At 41.3% G+C, this 8,928-nt stretch overlaps 1 protein-coding gene across 2 annotated transcripts in view; it reads right to left on the bottom strand.

Moving 5' to 3' along the window:
* LOC141054895 (uncharacterized) overlaps window positions 1–8,928 on the bottom strand; it is a 252,384-nt gene that overhangs the window by 61,010 nt on the left and 182,446 nt on the right. The window lies entirely within an intron of this gene.

The following is an 8,928-nucleotide window of genomic DNA, read 5'->3' as shown; positions in this document are numbered from 1 at the left end:
GTAAAACAGACAGCGCTGGTCATGGAGAGAATAAAATGATACAGTAGAGAATAGTATTTTTAACAATGAAGCTGCTCATAACAGAACAGTTTTAAACAAGATAAAGACTTTTTTCCTAAAGGTCCATCAACTGGAAATAAGGAAAATATTTTTTCCAAACCTCCGGTTATAAAAAGCACTGTAGCTACAGCACCCCTTATTGAAGCCATGAAACAATTGGAAAATATTAGAAAACAAGTAGAACACCTCAATGATAATGGCACTAAGAAAAATTTAATTGACACTGTTAACCCTATCCTTACACAGGATAAAATTATTACACCCACCCCTGTTGAACTCTCTTCACCTGCACTTATTGAGTTTCCTGATTCTATTCCCCATTCACTACTTGACCTTTCTATTTATGAGGAAATTGATCTGAACATTTCCAAAGGCAATCCTGTTCCTGAGGATAATTCTTCTAATGCACCTAGTGATAATACTGTTTTAATTGATAACTCGAACACTAATAACACTGCTACGGTTCCTTTTTTACCGCAGACAATTATAAAAAACTCACAGATAAAAAACTTTTTTTCTCCAAGAACTGGAAAAAGAAAGGGCCCTATAGAGGATGCAGAGGGGGCAGAAAAAAAGAAAGGGAAAATAAATGTAAAATAAGAGATAGAAATAAATCTTCCACTGTAGGTAATAATATCTTCAATTTATCTTCCTACATTCTTACTATCGATGAAATTAAGGTCCTCTCGAAAGGGTTGAATTTTTGTCCCACTTATAAAACCAACGATTTTGATCTTTTTTTTAGATCTCCAGCTGTTCATTAGAAAACTCACACTAAAAAGACACTTTGCAATAAAAGAAATAAATAAAACTACATGTAATAACGCAAATGACTATACACAAACTAACAGTGAAATGAAGAGTGAATCTGACTTTCATCTGAATGTCCCAATTAAATCCAAATTCTATCCAGTGGAAGATAGAGGTCACCATTTAAAGGTTTTCAGTGATGTTGTACAAAAGCAATTCAAAGAGATTTTTTCTACCAAATTTCCTTGTGGTCATAAATTTAATCTAACAAAAAATGAAAAAATTGCTCTGAAAACACTGAAATCCAATGCTGAGATAGTGATTTGGTCAGCAGATAAGGGGGGAGGGACAGTAATCCAGAATAGAGATGATTACTGTAATGAAGCTCTTAATATATTATCAGATGATAAGTATTATATCAAAGTTTCTTTCGATACTCTAACCAAGTCTAGAGTTGCTTATAACAATTTAATCTTGGAAGGAAAAAATAACAATATTTTTGATAAAAATGAACTGAAGTTTCTTCACATAACAAATCCAAAAACCCCCTTCTTCTACCATTTGCCTAAAATCCATAAATGCCTTGTCAATCCCCCAGGGAGACCTATCATCTCGGGCATCAATTCTTTAACCAGTAATTTATCACATTGTATCGACAGAATAATGGTCTCTCACGTTCCTTTACTTAAAAGCTTCATTAAAGATTCCACCCAATTAATTCAATTTTTACAACAAATTGAATGGAAATCACAATACATACTGGTAATCATGGATGTATCTTCTTTATACTCTAACATCCCGCATAATTTGGGTTTGGCTTGTTTCAATAAAGCCCTATTGAAAGATGAAAGACTTAGTAAAGGACAGAAAAACTTTATTTTAAAGGGCATGGATTTTATTTTGAATAATTACTTCACTTTTAATGGATTTTTATACCATCAGCAGCTCGGGACCGCGATGGGCTCAAAGGTGGCACCAACCTATGCTAATATTTTTATGGGGGTATTTGAAGATTTTTATATTTTTAAATCTAGATGGTACAACAATTGTATGCTCTATAAAAGATATATAGATGATTTGTTTTTTATATGGGACAATTCTGGAAACAATATTGGTGATTTTATTCAGGATATCAATAACAATTTTTGGGGTTTAAACTTCTCAGCTATATATGATAAGGTAAATATTAATTTTTTGGATTTAACTATCTACATTGAGAATAATAGAATTTTAACGAAAACCTTTTTTAAAAATGTTGATACAAATAGTTATATCCCTTTCAGTAGTGGTCACTTCGGGAAATGGCTGAGGAACATTCCCGAAAACCAATATAGAAGAATAAGGAAAAACTGTACAGATAAGAAGGTTTTTGAAGATCAGGCAATAATACTAAGAAATAGGTTTATTGAGAAAAAATACCCTGATAATTTACTTACAAGCGCTTTCAATAATTGTATTAATTTATCTCAAGAAAGTCTCATCAATGGCACTAAAGTAGTTAAACCTAAAAATAATAAACTCATGACTAATTTTATTACACAATTTTGCTCTGAACATATAGAAATCAGGAAGATTTTGAGTAGTAATTGGTACATTTTATTGAATGATCCCGTATTGCAGAAATTTCTCCCAGGTAATCCTGGTATAACGTTCAGAAGAGCCCCCACCATTAAAAGTGTAGTGGCTCCTAGCCGCTTAAAAAATACAAAAAATAATAATGAATTTTTTATCTGCGTATAAGACTCCCCCCAAGGGTATTTTTAAATGTGGCAAGAGGAACTGTCTATGCTGTACTTGTATAGCGCATAAAGATAAGAACTTTAAATCGACTAACACTAACGAAGTTTTTCCTATCAAGGATTTTCTTAGCTGCACCACTGACTTCGTGATTTATCTGATCGAGTGTGAATGCGGTAAACAGTATGTGGGCAGGACAGTCCAACCACTACATCTAAGAATTAACTCCCACAGACACAATATCAAAAAAGGTTTTTTAAAGCATGGTCTGTCCAGACATTGTACAGTTGAACATAATAAAAATTTCAATAATCTGAAAATCAGCCCCATAGAACATATCCCGGACACTATTACTGATAGAATAGGGTCTCTTAATAGGAAAGAGGTCTTCTGGATTTATAGACTGAATACCTTAAGACCAGATGGTCTCAACGAAATCACTGAGGTTTTCCTGTGAAAGTAAATTAATACCTTCTTTTCCGTTTTGAATAATTATTTTGAGCTGATATCATGTCTGGTAGAATTGGTTTTCTTTTATCTCTTACCTACAATGTATTTTTATGTGTGCGACTTTATGTCTAATATCGGTCACCGCTGTCTTTATCTTGTTTAAAACTGTTCTGTTATGAGCAGCTTCATTGTTAAAAATACTATTCTCTACTGTATCATTTTATTCTCTCCATGACCAGCGCTGTCTGTTTTACTCTGCTAATATGTGAGATCTTTCCGTTCTTTATCTCTCCCTCCCCCATTTGGATGCGATCCTTCTTCTCTCGGCGTTCTGGGTGTCCGTCCGTCCAAGAATCTTTTCTCTCCTCTGCTGCCACGGACTTTTCTGGCTGCCTATGGAAACATTCTTCTCTAACGTTCTCCTTCCCCTTCACAATCTGTTACCAGACATACTCCTTTATTCTGGATTTAGACACGCATTTTTAACTCTTGTCACCATAAAGGTGCTAATTTTTATGCAATACTTCTTCTGCTGCGGGTTTATCAAATAGACACTTTTTTTCACATTTTACACACATGCTTTTTATAATTTTAATTATTCTTTTTACATGCAATAAAGTTTTTGATAAATTCCTTTTTATTAATTTTATAAACTTCAATAAATATTTATATATTTTATAGAAAGATGTCCATCCATCCCCCCCTTTTCTTCTTTGTGACACGTTATCGCCTCATTCAGAGTGGTGGTCTATGTACTGACTTTTGCGCTCTTTCGGACCTCGTTATTTCTGGTTCTTTTCCTTTTTTGTTCATAATTTTTTCCTTTTTTCTTCTTTTTTTCTTTTTCCTTTATACAGTCATCTGAAAATATATTAAAATAATTAATTTGTTGAAAAGAATAAGTTTTTAATATCCCTTGATATCATAACACTGATGACCGCTGATTTTTTTTTTTCTCCCTCGCAACATGTGACTCTTGGCGCCAATTTTTGAATTGTGTATGTATAAAACCGGCGTTGTCTATACCTGTCTGTACATATCATCCCCTGAGGAAGAAGTTTTTAACTTTGAAACGCGTAGGGAAATAAATGTATTAACTACACAACTTGTGAGGAGTGATGGTCTGGTAGCGCACGTTTAATCCATAAAAATTCCTTCCTTGAATCTGAAGATTTATGGCCACGGCGTGGTCATTTGGATGTGCAGCAAGCTGACCTTGTTCCTTTATGCCTGTTACTCTCCTGCAGAGGGTGAGTATAAACCATTGACTTATATCTGTGTTTTCTCGGGTAAGACCCTATTGCGCTCTTTTTCTTTCAGTTTCTACTACCTCTTAGTTGGTAAGCTTCCAGAACGGTGGGACAGATCCATCGAGCAATGGTAGACCTGGACACAAGGAAACTTTTCCGTGGACCTTCTGGGATTATGAACAGAGAATCTGAGCACTGGAATGGCTCAGTCCTGGACAGGTAAAACAAGTAGAGCTCTCACCAGGTCCAGTTTATTTAGTGACCTCTCTCGGGGGTGAAAGGGAGACGGACAAAAAGATAGAAGTACGATGTCATCATTTAGATGAACACCAGAAACTATGTTAGGGAGAAAGGAAGGAACCGGATGTAGGACCACCTTGTCCTGGTGAAAAACCAGGTAAGGAGAGTGACAAGAAAGCGCTGGTAGCTCTGAAGCCCATCTAATTGAAGTAATAGCGACCAGGAAAGCGACCTTCTAGGAAGGGAACGTGAAAGGGATCTCACACAGTAGTTCAAACGGAGACTCCTGTAAGACATCGAGCACTAAATTAAGATCCCAGGGATCCACTTGGGGCCGGTAGGGAGGAATGGAGTGATTAACTCCTTGAATGAATGTTTTGAGCTGTCGGCGAACAGCCAGATTCCTTTGGAAAAGACAAAATTGATCCGTAGAGTCTCACACCACTGAAAAAATGCTTTCCATGTACTGTGGTAGATGCGAGAGGATGAAGGCTTCCTTGCTTTAATCATGGTCTGGACGACTTGATTAGAGAACCCAACCGACTTTAAAACTGCGGCTTCAACAGCCATGCTGTTAAATTTAGAGATTGAGAATTCTGGTGGAAGAGGGGCCCCTGCAACAAAAGGTCAGGATGATCCAGGAGTCTCCACGGCGTGTCCACTAGAAGGTTGACCAACTCTATAAATAAGTATGGAAGGGAGAACTGTGTCTAGGGCATCGCAAGTGCATCGGATCCCATCACTAGCGGATCGCGAAATCTGGACAGAAATTGAGGAACCTTGTTGTTGAGTCTGGAGTACTTGAGGTTGATATCCGGAGTCCCCCATCTGAGGCAGATCCTGTGAAAGACTGATGGATTCAGTGACCATTCGCCTACAGCGAGACCTTCTTGGTTGAGAAAGTCTGCTGCCCAATTATCAACCCCTGGGATGTGCACCGCGGAAATTGCTGGGACATTCTGCTAGGCCCAAGACAGGATCGGAGCGACCTCTGACATCGCTGCCTGACTTCGAGTTCCCCCTTGCTGGTTGACAAACGCCACCGCCGTGGCATAGTTGGATTGGACTCGAAACGAACATCTGTAAAGAAGTTCCTGCCAATGAAGCAGGGCCACAAATATTGCTCGGAGTTCCAGAATGTTTATTGGAAGGGATGATTCCTGAGCTGACCATCGACCCTGGATCGTCAAATCTTGGAACACTGCTCCCCAACCGAAAACACTGGCGTTCGTCGTTACTATCTTCCAACGAATGGGTAGGAAAGACTTCCCTAGATGGACCGACTGGGAACACTCCCACCATTTCAGGGACTGCTTTGTTTGCGAAGGAATTGAGACAAACCGATCCAGGGAACGGATCGGCTTGTCCCATCTCGCTAAAAGGAAGAATTGGAGAGGACGCGTGTGGGACTAAGCAAACGGTACTGATTCCATTGAAGCAACCATCTTGCCTAGTACACTCATGCAGAAGCGGAGGGAACAGTGAGGGCGACCTCTGAGAGACCGAGCCCCACGCATAAGTGCTAGAGACTTTTCCTTTGGTAGGAAAATCTTTGCTTGGGAGGTGTCGAAAAGCATTCCCAGAAAGACAAGGCATTGGGCCGGGATCAGAAACAACTTTGCAGGGTTGACAATCCAGCCCAGACGGGAAAGAGAATCCAAGGTGATCTGTAGACTCTCCTGGCACGCCGAGGGGGTTGCGACCTTGATGTGGATGTCATCTAAATAGGGAATGACGAAGATGAGGAGGGCCTCTTCCACTGTTGACGCACTGGGGACTTGTCCTGTCGGGGGTTACTCTGAGACGGGAACCTCAGTAAGGAATAAAAAGAGGATTGTACGACGGGACGTATGTTTGACTCTCTGTTGAGATTGAGACGTACTCCTTCCTCCCGTGGCATTGGAGATTATCTTGTCCAGCTCTCCTCCGAAGAGACAAGAACAATGGAAGGGAAGACCTGTTAGGGATTTCTTTGTAGCGGAGTCTGTGTTCAAGCTTTCAGCCACAGAACCCTGCGATGGTGTTGATGTTGCCGGCTGCTAGTGCTAAACAGGCAGCTGCATCGAGGGACGCAGACAAGAGGTATTTTCCCGCGTGGTCGATTTGGTCTGCCAGATCATCTGTAGGAGCACCAGTGATGATACCCTGGTGGAGATTTTTCGCCCAGGTGGAAACAGCCTTGGCTACTCAGATAGCCGCGAAGAACCTGCAGAGGGAAGAACCCGCGGCCTCAAAAGCATACTTGACCAATGATTCAATGTGTCTGTTGGAAGGTTCCTTTAAGAAGGAATCGTCAGACAGAGGTAGAATAGTATTAGTGGCCAATCGAGAGACTGGAGGGTCCACCGAGGGAGATGCTGCACACTTGCTTAGCAGATCAGGTTCAAAAGGATACAGGACGCTCATGCATTTTCTTCTCTGGAAACGCTTGTCCAGGTGCTGCCAATCCACCCTGAAGATCCTGTTGAACTTGTCGTGGTTGGCGAAGGCACGGGAAGGGCGCTTCATTTTCCTGAAAGACACAGTCTGCGGAGAGATCTCTGAGTCATTTATGTTAAAAGACTTATTAACGGCGACAATTAGACTATCCACCCAGCGTCGGACTGAAGCACCTTAGGCCACCAGAGAAAATCATTCTTGGGACACACTATGTAACTACATAGAAATAAATACAAGACCACCAATTGTATGGTAAAATACGCTAATAGGGTATAATATAAGGTAGTATACGTCTTAATTATGTAGCAGGAGTTAGAGTAGCCCCCCTCATAGAATATAATGTAGCCTCCCTCATAGACTATAATGTAGCCCCCTCATAGACTATAATGTAGCCTCCCTCATAGAATATAATGTAGCCCACTCTCATAGAATAAAGTATAATGCAGCCCCTCTCATAGAATATAATGCAGCCCACTCATAGAATATAATGCAGTCCACCTCATGAAATAATGTAGCCCCCTCATAGAATATAATTGTCATGGTTGGCTGGTGAGTAAACTGGGACCAGGGGCACCTTTCCTGGCCCTGACACTAGGGGGCACCCCTAACTCGTCCTGTTCCCCAGGATACCTCAGATGGCGAGGATGCCGGGGCCTCCGCCCTAGCCCTGTCTCCTAGCTTTAGCCCTTCAGCTGTCCCCTTCCCCCCACCCGGGGAAGAGAGGCGCTACTGTCTACAGAAGTACACCAACCCGACAGACAGGGGAACGAGACAAGGGTAAAAAAAAATTCCACTCACAAATAATACTCTAACAAACAACAGAGGTATACAACAGGGTGTGAAGCATGGGGGGAGAAAATAAAGCAGGAAAGGATGAGGAATCTCCAAGCATACAAACCAAGCAACAGTCGCACAAAAAACTCCTCCAGCACTCCAAACACCAGCTTCTCCCTCTCCAGATCTTTGTAGCAAATGCTAACTCAGACAAGGACCTGGCCAGCAGACCTAGCTTTTATAGGAGAGAGGAGTGGTTAACCAAGCACAGCTGCAAGCAGGGATTTCCACATGGCCGATTAACCCCTGTCGTGCTGAAAGAAAACAAACACCCTTAATACGCCGGAGAAGTGCTTCTTCTCAGCGGCAAAGCAGGAACCATCAGACGCTGCGGTCTTCTGGCTCTGTTCTGTCACGGTAACCCCATAACAATAATGCAGCCCCCTCTCATAGAATATAATGCAGCCCACTCTCGTAGAATATAATGCAGCCCACTCTCGTAGAATATAATGCAGCCCACCTCATAGAATATAATGCAGCACACCACAAATTATTATGCAACCCCCTCATAAGGTATAATGCAGTCCCACCATAGAATATAAAGTAGCACCCTCATAGGGCATAATGCAGTCCCCCTAATATAGTATAATGCAGCCCCACGACAGAATATAATGCAGCCCCCCCATAGAGTATACTGTAGCCACCTCATATTGCATAATGCTGCCCCCCTCATATAGTATAATGTAGCCCCCCCGGAATATAATATAGTCCCCTGAGAGAATAATGCAGCCCCTACCACAGAATATTATGCAGCCCCCCATAGAGTATACTGTAGCCCCCTCATATAGTATGATGTAGCCCCCAGAATATAATGTAGTCCCCTGAGATAATAATGCAGTCCACCCACAAAATATAATGTAGCCCCCTCATAAAGTATAATGCAGCCCCCCTCATAGGGTATAATGCAGCCACTCTCCACCTCCATCATTGTTCTCCCCCTCCACCCCATTATTGTCCTCATTACCACCTCCATCATTGCCTTCTCCCCCACCACCCCTATCATTCTCCCCCACCACCCCTATCATTTCCCTTTAAACCACCTCCATCATTTCTGTCTCCCCCACAACCCCATCATTGCCCATTCCACCACCTCAATCATTGCCTCCTCCCACCACCATCATTGTATTTTCCACCACAATCATCATTATCCCTTACCCCACAACCATCA

Source organism: Dendrobates tinctorius, unplaced genomic scaffold (assembly GCF_039654945.1).
Source record: "Dendrobates tinctorius isolate UK_male_01 unplaced genomic scaffold, ASM3965494v1 ptg000180l, whole genome shotgun sequence".
Taxonomy (NCBI): domain Eukaryota; kingdom Metazoa; phylum Chordata; class Amphibia; order Anura; family Dendrobatidae; genus Dendrobates; species Dendrobates tinctorius.
Note: the sequence above shows the minus strand (reverse complement) of the source record. Positions and strands in the feature narration are given on the sequence as shown.